Genomic DNA, 16,202 nt, shown 5'->3' on the forward strand with positions numbered 1-16,202 from the left:
TAGTACGCTAGTTGTTCCACCATCTCCAGCTAGAAAAAAGTCACCCATTTTTGACCTGCAGCAAGGGTCCAAAAGGGTGGAGAGCCAAAACTCATCCCTATTCTGGATGTTGACTATTTGGCTGTCACTAGTTAGGCAAAGCAGCATGCTGCGGGCCATCTGCGCAAGTGACTCTGAGAAACTCCCGGCCTCCATCTCCACTGTATACTGCAACAATGCTTCTGGGTCATCTGCCTCGTCTTCTACCACCTTCAGATGCTCCTGCTCCTCTCCTCTTGTCACCTGAGTTGAAAAACCACTGATTTCACCAGACTCTGCTTGTGCTCCAAGGTCGTCCTCCTCCTCCAGTTCAGCCCCCACCTGACTCATCTGGTCATGTGATGCAGTCGTCACTTCTTCAGTGCCCTGAGCAGACAGATTTTGCAGCATGAAGCAGTGGAATGACCTTATTCATCCCGCAGTCCTGGGGACTGACAAATAACATGGTCTCTTCAAACGGCCTGAGCAAACGACAGGTGTCACGCATGAGCTGCCAGTGGCTGACATCAAAATTACACTGGGGAGTACTCCATTCCTCTTGCATCATCAAAAAATCTTTAACGGCTTTTCTCTGTTCATACAGGTGGTCTACTATATGGAGGCTGGAATTCCAACGGGTGGAAACATCATATATCAGACTATGTTGGGGGAGGCCGTTCTGACGCTGCAACTCGAGGAGGGTGTGCTTGGCTTTGTAAGAATGGCTGAAGTGCAGGCACAGTTTCTTGGATATTTTTAGAATGTCTTGCAGATGGATGGAAGATTTGAGGAACCTGTTGACAACCAGAGTGAACACGTGCGCCATCCCTCCTCGGTGCAGCGCTGACATCATGTCCCTCCCATTGTCTGTCACCATGGTTCTGATTTTCAGTTGTCGCAGAGAAAGCCACAGATTGATTTCTTCTTGCATGATGTGGAGCAGTTCCTCCCCTGTGTGACATCCTTTGCTCAAGCAAACCAGATGTAGGACTGCATGACACCACTGTGCCCTACACATGTGGTGTGATGGAACAACACTTAGACTTGTGGAGGCGGAGGTGGTGGTGGAGGCAGACACGGGCACATGAGCAGCAGTTTGACAACGTGGAGGAGAAAGCGGCATCTCTTGTTGAAGTTGTTGGTGTGGCTGGGCGGGAAGCACATTCCCCCAGTGGGCCGTATAGGACATGTACTGGCCCTGACCGCTGCCGTGCACCTCTGAAGAAACTGATAAGCTCAAGGACTGGCCCACCTTCTGTTCTACATATTTGTGAATGGCTGGCACTGCCTTTCTGGAAAAAAAATTTCGGCATGGAACTCTCCACCCCGGTTTGGCTCAATCCATTAGTTCTCTGAAGGGTGCAGAGTCTTGGAAAGGGAGGGACTGCAGTACCAACAACTTGGACAGGAGCACGGTCAGCTTCTGCACCTTAGGATGTCTGGGGGCGCATACAGTTGTTTCTTTGTAATCGTCTAGTGCAACGACTGCTGCCACCATGCGTAATGAGGAGCATCTGGACCGGGAGATGATGTCAACGACAAACAGCTCCCTTCGGCAGAGGTGCTGGAGCCTTGACTGGCTGAAAAGGCGTGTGCCACTAGGTGCTGTTGCTGTTGTTGCAGCAGCAGGATGAACCTCCACATCTGTACCACGTTTCTCCCAGTTTCTTCACTTTCTGCCTGCAGATTCTACATACACACGCTCAGCTCCTCTGGTCCTTTGTGTTTCCCTGTCACTGTTATTCTCCTCAACTGTCTCAGTATGCACAACCCAACTACTTGCAAGTGCAGCATAACCTCTCGTTCCACTCCCCGCATCTCTACTTTCCTGCCTACTGCACAAAGCAGCGGATGTCTGCCCTCAAGGAGATCATGCTCGCTTTAATGTGGTGCTGAGCCCAGACCACCTAGTAGATCTCTGGCTGAGGGAAATGCACAGGACAGAGGCTGGTTGAGAACAGATGAGCGCCACTGGCCTGCTCCTTGGCCATGCCAACTAAGTGTTGTATCTGACAAGCCCACAGACTTTTGGCTAGGGTTGTCGGATGTCATCTGGGAGAAAGTGGATGAGTCAACGAATCGAGAACCTTTGGGTTGTTTATCAACACACTGCCCCTAGATGACAATGGCAGTTCTGGCCTCCCAGATTCACCCCTGCTGTGACGTCCCCTTACTGTACTGCGACCTGTGCCTGCTCCACCTGCCACCTCTCTGTGTGACATTGGTTAATCAACTATGTTGATTTGACACGGATCTACTTTATCTACCAGAAAAACTTGAAATTTGGGTAATACAGAAGCACAAGAACTGACACCTTGGGATGCGAGCAGAAATCACTACAGAAACTATGTGGATTTTCACAGATTTCTTCCTATTCACTTCAGTAACAAAAAAGAACTGCTATTGTGGGTATACAGATCACCCCAAAACCGACACCTTGGGATTGAAGCAGAAATCACTGCAGAAAGCATGTGGATTTTACACTGATCTCTTCCTATTCACTTCAGCAACAAAAGAGAACTTCTATTTGGAGTATAAAGATCCCCCCAAATAGACACCCTTGGAAAAAAAAATCACTACAGCACATCACAGTACAAGCATTTGGACACTACAGGACACAGAACATGCAGTGTGAAATGCCACGATTGGACATGGCTGCCTGTTTTTATAGGGCTGTTTGACAACACATAAGCCTGCCGCTCGCTGATTAGCTTACAGGTATGCACATGTGATCGAGAGTGTTCCTTTCTCTTTCCCAGAGTTCTCTGCTCCATGTAACATGTTGTGCTTGGGCCATTTTGGTAATAAAGGAAGAAAAAAAAAACCTTTGTTTCCACGTATTACCACAAACTTCGGATTTGTGACGAATCAAAGTTTTCCCAAAATTCTAACCGAATTCCGATTCGTTAGAATCGATTCGCCCATCTCTAGTGGCAATACCTAACATGTTTATGATTTTTACTGTTTGTTTTTTCATATGTGTTCTAGGTAAAAGGGAGTGATTTAAACATTATTTAAATATTTTTTAAAATTGTTTTTGCTATTATTTCAGAATTTCTTGGGTTCTTTAACCCTGCAGGGTCTGATTACTCATACTATATGCTTCAATAGTGCAAATTTATTGGTGATCTATAATAGCCAGCCATTAGCTGGCTATTGGAGATCACTATACATGACAAGTCCATGAGTCTCTATGAAACCAATGCCAACCAATCGGCACCCTCCAAAAACATCAAGGGGGGGCGATCGGCCATCCAACATGGTGGCGCCCGTCGACAGTGATGCTAGGAGTTTGGCTGCGGCACTTAACAGGTTAACTGCTGCAATTGGTACCAGCACTGACTGCGGCAGTAACAGGCAGATGGCAGCTGTATTATACAATCGGTACCTGCTGTGTATGGAGAGAGCTCAGCCCATTTATGTGTTTAACGCCTTCGCGCACCAGGATGTATTATATTGTCCTGGTGTGCATAGGGGTAAACATATTAATAATGCAGTTATTTACTTCTCTAATAAATAATGCTTTAAAAATACATTATGTAAATAAATCACATACAAATTAAGGATCAAATATATGCAGAAACATACAAAACTATTTATGTAAATAACCATACTTGGCATATGTGCAGACACATACATGCAGACAGATGTTATAGATGTGACCCTGTCTTGTTCCTACACTTTTCTGTGGGGGAAACCTCACATATATTTGAGGTGATTAATATTTTTTGTGTATAAACCAGCGTGTAACCACTAACCCTGTGGTGTCTGCAGTTAAAAAAAACCCTTGGTATCACACAGGCAGAGCAGTCTCCACTCTGTTCTCCTTCTCCTCCTCTTCATGCTGATTTCTTAGCTGTTGCAGATTTCAGCTTTCTCTTCTGTTCCAATTGAAGAGGTGATGGGAGAGGTACTACATCACAGAGGGTAAAGCGCACTTAAAAACTCTGAATTGTTCAGAAGCCTGTGCTCATACGAATGGGAGAGAAGCAGTGCTGGTCACAGCACTTCCACAGTCCTCCCAGCAAAAAGTGAAGAGTGAAGTACAGAGCTGCTGTGATATGCTTAACAGCATGTATGGCTCCCGGAGCAGCTCTCTGGGCCCAGACACTTGGCCAGGTATGCTGGGTACTGGTGTTAGCCCTGACTCCTCCTGATCTGCCATGGAGGCATGGTATAATTTCATGTGATAAGATACATACTAGAGATGAGCGAGCACTAAAATGCTCGGGTACTCGTTATTCGAGACGAACTTTTCCCGATGCTCGAGTGCTCGTTTCGAGTAACGAGCCCCATTGAAGTCAATGGGAGACTCGAGCATTTTTCAAGGGGACCAAGGCTCTGCACAGGGAAGCTTGGCCAAACACCTGGGAACCTCAGAAAAGGATGGAAACACCACGGAAATGGACAGGAAACAGCAGGGGCAGCATGCATGGATGCCTCTGAGGCTGCTTAATCGCACCATTATGCCAAAATTATGGGCAACAGCATGGCCATGACAGAGTGACCGAATGAGGCTAGATAGCATCTAAAACATCCAATAATTGACCCTGACACTATAGGGGACGGCATGCAGAGGCAGCGGCAGCAGCGGCAGGCTAGAGAGTGGCATGGCAACATACCCTAAATGGACTCAGGCTTCAAACCAATGGGTGGCAGAGAGGAACCAAAGGAGGTGAGCAAGAAGCGCTCAAATAATATCGGTACATGATAAAAGTTTGCCAGTATATTTTGTGGATTACACAGCAGGGTGGCGACAAAGTTAACATGGAAGCCATGAAAACAATCCAAAATTCTGCCTGACACAGCTCGTTTGATAAGGGGACCATGTATGGAGGCAGTGAACTAGTAGTAGATTAAAGGTGCTGCAGTTAAAACTATGTTAGTTGGATCTTGGCATGGAGCTGGCGCTCCGCTGCCAGGCGAGCTTTTGCCAATCCAAGCCCCTGTCTCTAGGCTACTCCCCAAACAGCACTTCTAAGAACCTTTTGTATAAGATCAAGTGTAGTAGCGTTCTTATAAGTTTGGGATATGGCGGGTGAGGGGAATGTAAACATCTGCGCAAAAAGCGCTGAAATAATATCCGTAAATGAAAAAAGTTTTCCAGTATATTTTGTGGCTTACACAGCACGGTGGCGACAAAGTTAACAAGTTTGATGCGGAATGCCCTGTAATAGCTCTTGGGCGGTGTGCCTTTTATCACCTAGGCTCAGCAGTTTGAGCACCGCCTGCTGTCGCTTAGCGACGGCACTGCTGCTGTGCCTAGAGCTACCGACTGATGGCGCCATGCCCACGGATGGTAATTCGGAGGAGGAGGTGGAGGAGGGGTGGGAGGAGGAGGAGGCATAGTAGGCCTGAAACACCTGGACCGAGGTAGGCCCCGCAATCCTCTGCGTCGGCAGTATATGACCAGCCCCAGGGTCAGACTCGGTCCCAGCCTGCACCAAGTTAAGTGTAGTAGCGTTCTTATAAGTTTGGAATATGGTGGGTGAGGGGAATGTAAACAGATGCGCAAGAAGCGCTGAAATAATATCCGTAAATGGTAAAAGTTTGCCAGTATATTTTGAGGATTACACAGCAGGGTGGTGACAAAGTTAACAAGTTTGTTGTGGAAGCCATGAAAACAACCCAAAATTCTGCCTGACACAGCACGTTTGATAAGGCGGCCATGTATAGAGGCAGTGAACTAGTAGTAGATTAAAGGTGCTGCAGTTAAAACTATGTTAGTTGGTTCTTGGTATGGAGCTGGCGCTCCGCTGCCAGGCGAGCTTTCGCCAATCCAAGCCCCTGTCTCTAGGCTACTCCCCAAACAGCACTTCTAAGAACCTTTTGTATAAGATCAAGTGTAGTAGCGTTCTTATAAGTTTAGGATATGGCGGGTGAGGGGAATGTAAACAGATGCGCAAGAAGCGCTGAAATAATATCCGTAAATGGTAAAAGTTTGCCAGTGTATTTTGTGGATAACACAGCAGGGTGGCGACAAAGTTAACAACTTTGATGTGGAATCCATGAAAACAACCCAAATTTCGGCCTGACACACCTCGTTTGATAAAGGGACGATGTATGGAGGCAGCTATATGGACGACTTTTGGAGGTAGCAATGGAGACAACGTGTGGAGGCTGCTATGGAGACAATTCAATTTGGATAGTGCCTGTATGTGGCAGTCCAAAAAAGTTTTCAAACCAGAGGAGCAGGTAGGTGGCCCTCCATAAAAATGGAATAGATTGAGTGCCTGTATGTGGCAGTCCAAAAAAGTTTTTAAACCAGAGGAGCAGGTAGGTGGCCCTCCATAAAAATGGAATAGATTGAGTGCCTGTATGTGGCAGTCCAAAAAAGTTTTCAAACCAGAGGAGCAGGTAGGTGGCCCTCCAGAAAAATTGAATAGATTGAGTGCCTGTATGTGGCACTCCCAAAAATTGTTTAAAACAGAGGACCGGGTCGGTGGCCCTCCATAAAAATTAAATGCATAAAGTACTATAGCTAGAGCCAGTGGGCCCTGTAAAAAAATAGCCAGTTTCCTCTGCTTTACTGTACAAAGAGGAGGAGAAGGAGGAAAATGAGGAGGAGGAGGAGTGGATATATTATTCAGGTTGAGCTTCCTTCACCTGGTGGAGATTGGAAATTAGGAGAAATCCAGGCTTTATTCATCTTGATAAGCGTCAGCCTGTCAGCGCTGTCAGTCGTGCCACATGTCCAGCTTTGAAACCCAGTAGTTGTAGGGAGCTGTGTGATAATTTAGGACGATGGTATGGTCAGCTACGTACTCCCTCACCATCTTTCTGTAAAGATCAGCCCTACTCTGCCGAGACTGGGGACAGGTGACAGTGTCTTGCTGGGGTGACATAAAGCTGGCAAAAGCCTTGTAAAGCGTACCCTTGCCAGTGCTGGACAAGCTGCCTGCTCGCCTACTCTCCCTCGCTACTTGTCCCGCAGAACTACGCACTCTGCCGCTAGCGCTGTCAGAAGGGAAATACTGTTTCAGCTTGTGCACCAGGGCCTGCTGGTATTCATGCATTCTCACACTCCTTTCCTCTCCAGGGATGAGAGTGGAAAGATTTTGCTTGTACCGTGGGTCCAGGAGAGTGAACACCCAGTAATCGGTGCTGGAATAAATTCTTTGAACGCGAGGGTCACGGGATAGGCAGCCTAGCATGAAATCTGCCATATGCGCCAGAGTACCAACGCGTAAGAATTCACTCCCCTCACTGGCCTGACTGTCCATTTCCTCCTCCTCCAACTCCTCCAACTCCTCTTCTTCTGCCCATACACGCTCAACAGTGAAGGACTCAACAATGGTCCCCTCTTGTGTCTCGCCAACATTCTCCTCCTCTTCCTCCTCATCCTCCTCCACCTCCTCCGATATGCGCTGAGAAACAGACCTAAGGGTGCTTTGGCTATCAACAAGGGAATCTTCTTCCCCCGTCTCTTGTGAGGAGCGCAAAGCTTCCGACTTCATGCTGACCAGAGAGTTTTTCAACAGGCCAAGCAGCGGGATGGTGAGGCTGATGATGGCGGCATCGCCACTGACCATCTGTGTTGACTCCTCAAAGTTACTCAGCACCTGACAGATATCAGACATCCACGTCCACTCCTCATTGTAGACTTGAGGAAGCTGACTGACCTGACTACCAGTTCTGGTGGAAGTTGACATCTGGCAGTCTACAATGGCTCGGCGCTGCTGGTAAACTCTGGATAACATGGTCAGTGTTGAATTCCACCTCGTGGGCACGTCGCACAACAGTCGGTGAGCGGGCAGTTGGAGGCGGCGCTGCGCTGCCCTGAAAGTGGCAGCATCTGTGCTGGACTTCCTGAAATGCGCACAGATGCGGCGCACCTTCGTGAGCAAATCAGACAGATTGGGGTATGTCTTGAGGAAACGCTGAACTATCAGATTTAACACATGGGCCAGGCATGGCACATGTGTCAGTCTGCCGAGTTGCAGAGCCGCCACCAGGTTACGGCCGTTGTCACACACAACCATGCCTGGCTTCAGGTTCAGCGGTGCCAGCCACAGATCAGTCTGCGCCGTGATGCCCTGTAATAGTTCTTGGGCGGTGTGCCTTTTATCGCCTAGGCTCAGCAGTTTCAGCACCGCCTGCTGTCGCTTAGCGACTGCACTGCTGCTGTGCCTAGAGCTACCGACTGATGGCGCCATGCCCACGGATGGTCGTTCGGAGGAGGAGGTGGAGGAGGGGTGGGAGGAGGAGGAGGCATAGTAGGCCTGAAACACCTGGACCAAGGTAGGCCCCGCAATCCTCGGCGTCGGCAGTATATGACCAGCCGCAGGGTCAGACTCGGTCCCAGCCTCCACCAAGTTAACCCAATGTGCCGTCAGCGATATATAGTGGCCCGGCAGCACTCGTCCACGTGTCCGTGGTCAGGTGGACCTTGTCAGAAACGGCGTTGGTCAGGGCACGGATTATGTTGTCTGACACGTGCTGGTGCAGGGCTGGGACGGCACATCGGGAAAAGTAGTGGCGGCTGGGGACCGAATACCGAGGGGCGGCCGCCGCCATGAGGCTGCGAAAGGCCTCGGTCTCTACTAGCCTATAGGGCAGCACCTCCAGGCTTAGCAATCTGGAGATGTGCACATTAAGGGCTTGGGCGTGCGGGTGGGTTGCACTATATTTGCGTTTCCGCTCCAGCGTCTGGGGTATGGAGAGCTGAACGCTGGTGGATGCTGTGGAGGATCGTGGAGGCGACGATGGGGTTTTTGTGGCAGGGTCCTGGGCAGGGGGCTTACTATCAGCTGACACAGGGGAAGGAGCAGTGGTGTGCACGGCCGGAGGTGAACGCGCTTGTTGCCACTGAGTGGGGTGTTTAGCATTCATATGCCTGCGCATACTGGTGGTAGTTAAGCTAGTAGTGGTGGAACCCCTGCTGATCCTGGTTTGGCAAATGTGGCACACCACAGTCCGTCGGTCATCCGGTGTTTCCTTAAAGAACCTCCAGACTTCTGAAAATCTAGCCCTCGCCGCAGGAGCCCTCGCCACGGGAGCTTCACTAGTTGACACATTTGGCGCTGATGCACCAGCTCTGGCCCTGCCTCTCCGTCTGGCCCCACCACTGCCTCTTCCAACCTGTTCTGGTCGAGGACTCTCCTCCGTCTCAGAAGCACTGTGTTCACCCGGCCTCTCAACCCAGCTTGGGTCTGTCACCTCATCATCCTCCGATCCCTCAGTCTGCTCCCCCCTCGGACTTCCTGCCCTGACAACAACTTCCCCACTGTCTGACAACCGTGTCTCCTCATCGTCGGACACCTCTTTACACACTTCTTCCACTACGTCAAGAAGGTCATCATCACCCACAGACTGCGACTGGTGGAAAACCTGGGCATCGGAAAATTGCTCATCAGCAACCGGACAAGTGGTTTGTGACTGTGGGAAGGGTCCAGAAAACAGTTCCTCAGAGTATGCCGGTTCAAATGGCAAATTTTGCTGGGAGGGGGCAGACTGGGGGGGAGGAGGCTGAGGTGCAGGAGCTGGAGGAGTGCCGATTTCGGTGACATGGGTGGACTGCGTGGAAGACTGACTGGTGGACAAATTGCTCGAAGCATTGTCGGCAATCCACGACATCACCTGTTCGCACTGTTCTGGCCTCAACAGTGCTCTACCACGAGTCCCAGTAACTTGAGACATGAACCTAGGGAGTGTAGCTCTGCGGCGTTCCCCTGCTCCCTCATCAGCAGGTGGTGTCTCACCCCGCCCAGGACCACGGCCTCTGACCCCTGCAGTAGTTGGACGCCCACGTCCCCGCCCTCGTCCTCTACCCCTAGCCCTCGGGTTAAACATTTTGAAAATGAGAGTTATAACTTTAATTTTTTTTTTACCTTTTTTTTGTGTTTTTTTTTTTTTGTGTGTTTTTTAGTTTTTAAAACCAAACGATGCTATCCTATTGCTATGGCTATTTTCTAGCCAAGTATGAAAGCACACTGCTATGCCAGATGAGATGACGCTGAGTTATGAAAAAAATAAACGTAAAATAAAAAAGGAAATGGCAGACTGTGCCTAATTGAAATCCAACCCCGGGCCCTAATAAATTTTCCCACTTCGGTCTTTGCGATGGATATGTGCGTCACTAAGCGCAAAACACAGTGGTCGCAAGTCTCACTCCAAATTGCTCACAATTTGCTAGTAGATGCACTGTAACAACTACAGCCACCAGCAGATCAACCAGAAATCAAATATATATAACGCTACTGTAGGCGTAAGTAAGCCGTTTGGATTCTCCTATGGCTATTTTCTAGCCAAGTATTAAAGCACACTACTATGCCAGATGAGATGACGCTGAGTTATGAAAAAAATAAACGTAAAATAAAAACGGAAATGGCAGACTGTGCCTAATTGAAATCCAACCCCGGGCCCTAATAAATTTTCCCACTTCGGTCTTTGCGATGGATATGTGCGTCACTAAGCGCAAAACACAGTGGTCGCAAGTCTCACTCCAAATTGCTCACAATTTGCTAGTAGATGCACTGCAACAACTACAGCCACCAGCAGATCAACCAGAAATCAAATATATATAACGCTACTGTAGGCGTAAGTAAGCCGTTTGGATTCTCCTATGGCTATTTTCTAGCCAAGTATTAAAGCACACTACTATGCCAGATGAGATGACGCTGAGTTATGAAAAAAATAAACGTAAAATAAAAAGAAACTGGCAGACTGTGCCTAATTGAAATCAAACCCCTAATAAATTTTCCCACTTTGGTGTTTGAGGTGGATATGTGTGTCACTAAGAGCTAAACACAACGGTAGCAAGTCCCCCTGCTAATTCCTCACAATATGGTACTACTACCACACTACTAGTGCCAGCAAGCCCAGCCACAAGCAAATAAAAAAAAAAGGATAACGTTATTGTAGCCCTAAGAAGGGCTGTTGTAGAATCACTCCTGCCTAACAGTAAGCTAATAGAACACCCTAACGCTTTCCCTGACCAGCAGCAGCTCTCTCCCTAGCGGCATCCAGACAGAGAATGATCCGAGCAGCGCGGGCAGCGGCTAGTCTATCCCAGGGTCACCTGATCTGGCCAGCCAACCACTGCTATCGACGTGTAAGGGTACCACGTCATGCTGGGTGGAGTGCAGAGTCTCCTGGCTTGTGATTGGCTCTGTTTCTGGCCGCCAAAAAGCAAAACGGCGGGAGCTGCCATTTTCTCGAGCGGGCGAAATACTCGTTCGAGCAACGAGCAGTTACGAGTACGCTAATGCTCGATCGAGCATCAAGCTCGGACGAGTATGTTCGCTCATCTCTAATACATACATGTGCAGTGGCGTAACTAGGAGTGGCTGGGCCCCATAGCAGATTTCTGCATGGCCCCCCCCCCTTCCACCAAGATATATGCAAATTTAGACACACATATTTACACACATATAAAGTTTTATACTCATGCATTCATTTTTCTATACTTGCACCCTCATACATACATACATGTATACACTTATACGCACACATTTATGTAGTCATATATACATTTATACACTAATACATTGAGTATATACAAACTCATACAGTACACATACCGTATAGACACATCAAATTTGCACACATACTGTATAGTACATACACGTTATATACTTATAGTATGTATATGTATACTTATGCATACAGTATGAACACACCATATACATACATACTGCGTTTACAAACAGTACATACAGCATTTAAACACATACATTTAGTATATATATATCATATACACATACGTATAGCATATATATATATATACACTCACCGGCCACTTTATTAGGTACACCATGCTAGTAACGGGTTGGTTACTTTATTAGGTACACCATGCTAGTAACGGGTTGGTTTTGCCTTCAGAACTGCCTCAATTCTTCGTGGCATAGATTCAACAAGGTGCTGGAAGCATTCCAGCTTTATGACATGGCGCATTATCCTGCTGAAAGTAGCCATCAGATGTTGGGTATATTGTGGTCATAAAGGGATGGACATGGTCAGCAACAATACTCAGGTAGGCTGTGGAGTTGCAACGATGCTCAATTGGTACCAAGGGGCCCAAAGAGTGCCAAGAAAATATTCCCCACACCATGACACCCCCACCACCAGCCTGAACCGTTGATACAAGGCAGGATGGATCCATGCTTTCATGTTGTTGACGCCAAATTCTGACCATACCATCTGAATGTCGCAGCAGAAATCGAGACTCATCAGACCAGGCAACGTTTTTCCAATCTTCTACTCTCCAATTTCGATGAGCTTGTGCAAATTGTAGCCTCCGTTTCCTGTTCTTAGCTGAAAGGAGTGGAACCCGGTGTGGTCTTCTGCTGCTGTAGCCTATCTGCCTCAAAGTTCGACGTACTGTGCGTTCAGAGATGCTCTTCTGCCTACCTTGGTTGTAACGGGTGGTGATTTGAGTCACTGTTGCCTTTCTATCAGCTCGAACCAGTCTGCCCATTCTCCTCTGACGTCTGGCATCAACAAGGCATTTCCGCCCACAGAACTGCCGCTCACTGGATGTTTTTTCTTTTTCGGACCATTTTCTGTAAACCCTAGAGATGGTTGTGCGTGAAAATCCCAGTAGATCAGCAGTTTCTGAAATACTCAGACCAGCCCTTCTGGGACCAACAACCATGCCACGTTCAAAGGCACTCAAATCACCTTTCTTCCCCATACTGATGCTCGGTTTGAACTGTAGGAGATTGTCTTGACCATGTCTACATGCCTAAATGCACTCAGTTGCTGCCTTGTGATTGGCTGATTAGAAATTAAGTGTTAACGAGCAGTTGGACAGGTGTACCTAATAAAGTGGCCGGTGAGTGTATATGTATATATATATATATATATATATGTACTCAGATACATGTAATTAATGGTACTTACTTTTTTGATGTCCAGCATGGTGGCTGTGTGGGTCAGCAGGCCGGTGTTCGTGCGAGCCATCAGGTGGGTGTTTCTGTGTTAGTACGCACGGCAGGCGGGTGGGTGGGTGGTTGGCAAGGACGGTGGGCGGGCGGCACGTGTGGTGGGAGGGTAGTCGAGCCGCAAGTGCGGTGGGTGGGCCTAACGGGCGGCAAGTGTGGTGGGCGGGTGGCAAGTGCGGTTCGGCAAGTGCGGTGGGCGGGTACAGACGGAGGGGCTGTTGGATGGCAAGTGAGGTGGGTCGGTAGATGGCAAGTAAGGTGGGCGGGCAGATGGCAAGTGAGGTGGGCAGGTGGATGGCAAGTGAGCTAGGCGGGCAGACGGCAACTTGGCTGGCAAGTGTGGGCGGGTAGTTCGGTGGGCGGTTTGTTGTGCGGGCGGCAGGGAGGGAAGTTCAGTGTTGCCAGCGTATGGGAGGCTCATCTGTTTGGGAGGCAGTAGGCGGTCAGGCACATGCAGCTGTGCGTCCCGGGCTCCGTAACCTCACGGGCCCCGTAGCAATCGCTACGGCTGCTACGGCGGTAGTTACGCCACTGTACATGTGGTAACCATTGCAAATGTATTTGGGTAAAAAGCGCTTAAATGACATCACATTACATAAAGTGCACAATGATGTAACAGAGCTCTATCCCAATTTTCTACGCAGCACCATATCCTAGTTACATTTAAATTTACAAACTGATTTTCTAACATTGCAGCCATGGAAAGGCAATGCTTTTTAAAGGGTTATTCCCACGAAGACAAGTTTCTTATATGTACTCATGATAACAAAATAACACATTCTCTAATTTACTGTTATTAACAAAAATGCAGCATTTCACAGATATAAGTCCAACCTGTCTCTATCAGTCCTCCTGTATACAACTTCAGTTGCCCCTAGACGCGACCCAGTGACTTCTGACTTAAGGTCACAGGCCATCTTGGATGAAATCGTGCAGATGAGATTTCTGTCTGTCTATGCTGTGTGGCTGTAGCCATGCCCCCTGAACGGAGCTCAGAGACACCCACTGATTCCCACCCTGTCAGCACATGGTGAGCAGAGAGGGAGGCTGCAAACTACAAGGAGCTAAGTGATCCAGGGGAAGGGCGAGGCAGGCACATATCTGTGAGATGTAGCAGAACTCACAGTGTAACAGTATAATGGTCTATCAGCCTCTGTGTAATCATCTCATGCATCTCTGATCTGTCTCTCTTTCTATGTGTCAGTGTGTCAGAATGCAATGTCAGAAGCCAGATGAAAGTGCATATACGCCTTGTAATCTGATAATCTAACCACATTGTCACCCCACCAAACTAGATGGGTCACAATGTGTCTGCTTAGAGAGGCCCTGCATACACCTTGGGATTTTGCATTGAGCAGGCAAGGGAGACATAGAAGCTAAAACAGCAATAAAACTGAGTAAAACTGTGAAGTAAAGGGTTAAAATGATATTTAGTGTTTTAACATCACTAGGGATAAAAATGTGAGAATTTTCTTTCGTGAGAAAACCCATTTAAGCATAGTTTTTAATGAAGGTTATATTTTGGGCGGTTCAATTAACAGGCTCTTAGCAGGTTCTCTTAAAATATACAGACGGTCAGCTACTTAAGGACACCTGACTTACATATGACCTCTAGTTACAGAAGGACCTCTCTGCCCAATGTGACCTCTGGTGAAGCTCTCTGGATGCTTTATTTTAGTCCCAGGCTGCAATGATCAGCTGTAAGGTGTTTTCTTTGATAATCCTTGTTCCCATTACAACAAAAAATGTTGAAAATCCATTTGTCATTGGGGCAAAAAATTTTTTTGACTAGAGCTACAATTATAAAATATACAATTCCGACTTCCATACAAATTCAACTTAAGTAAAAACCTTAAAGAGGACCTGTCACCCCATTTATCGGCACTAGGAGCTGCTTACTAAAGTAAGCAGCTCCTAGTGCTTGAACAAACGCCGCAGTGTTAGAGTGATAGCGTTACCGGAAACCTCCGGTAACGCTATGTAACACTGCGGCAGGGTATAGTATAATTGTCGGACAGCTCGCAAAGCTGTCCGACGTATTCATGAGGGGGCGGGGTTGGGGCGTGACTAGGAGCGGAGTCAATGCCGGCCTATGGAGCGAGCGGGGCGGTCCGGGGTAGAGGCAGGGCCTCGGACCGCCCCCTCATGAATACACTATACCCCGCCGCAGTGTTTGATAGCGTTACCGGAGGTTTACGGTAACGCTATCACTCTAACACTGCAGCGTTTGATCAAGCACTAGGAGCTGCTTACTTTAGTAAGCAGCTCCTAGTGCCGATAAATGAGGTGACAGGTCCTCTTTAAAAGCCTATCTTGTACGTAGCCCGGGGACTGCTTGTAATAGCAATGTTATTTCTATCCATGTCCTCTATGTAAAAACAGTTGCAATGGAGCTATTTAACCCCTGTTTGCTCCAAATGATACCTCCCTCTATATTCTTTCGGGTGATTCGATCATAGATATACCGAATTTATATATGTTTTATTATGTTTTTTTTTAAATGTTTTTTATGAATGTTTTGTAAAAAATCTGTTTCATATTTAGGTGATTAAGATTTTTGTTGTTGGAGAGGCTGAGGTTTTTCCTTTTTCCTTTCCTTATTCTTTTGATCATTTTCTATTTCAATTTAGATGCACTGTAAAATGGCAAGATAGTATCAATTCAGACATTTGGATGCTATTTTCTGTTATGGGGTTCACTACAGGGAATAATTATTTTTATATTTTGATAGACCGGGCATAATTTTGGGAGGTGAACATGTTAACAATTTTTTTTTATTTCTCATTTTAATATAAATTCTAGGTTAAAGGAGGTGATGTGAACTTTTAAGATGTTTTTTTTTTCTTTTTAGGACCTCCTAGGGTACTTGACTCAAATGGGGTCTAATAACTCTTACCATATGCTTACTAATGTATTGCAGTATTTGGGAATTTTAGTGCCGATCGTGGAGGCCTCATACAATCTAATCCAATATACATTCTGCTTTGCCACAGGCAAAAATAGTTGACACCGGCAATCAATGACAGCACAGGTGTCTGCTGCAATAGGAGCCTAATACCCACCCTGTAAATGGAGAGGGCTCATCCTACACCTCTTGCTGTAGGATGTACTTATAATACATTGTTTAGCTACAACTGATTAATCCTTATCTGCATAAACCATTTAACTATATTATTAAATCGAATGCCCACACTTTCAGTTTTATGTGATATATGTGGTAATTAAATTTTTTTTTACTAAACTCTTCTAACTGTCTATTGCAATATATTTTCTGCTTTTTGCAGAATTTTTTTTGTGTTG

General features: G+C 47.1%; 1 protein-coding gene across 3 annotated transcripts in view; it reads left to right on the forward strand.

Annotated features, from left to right (window-relative positions):
• ANKRD44 (ankyrin repeat domain 44) overlaps positions 1-16,202 on the forward strand; it is a 377,775-nt gene that overhangs the window by 114,428 nt on the left and 247,145 nt on the right. The gene's annotated exons all lie outside the window — the stretch shown is intronic.

This window comes from Engystomops pustulosus, chromosome 8, assembly GCF_040894005.1.
Source record: "Engystomops pustulosus chromosome 8, aEngPut4.maternal, whole genome shotgun sequence".
Lineage (NCBI taxonomy): Eukaryota > Metazoa > Chordata > Amphibia > Anura > Leptodactylidae > Engystomops > Engystomops pustulosus.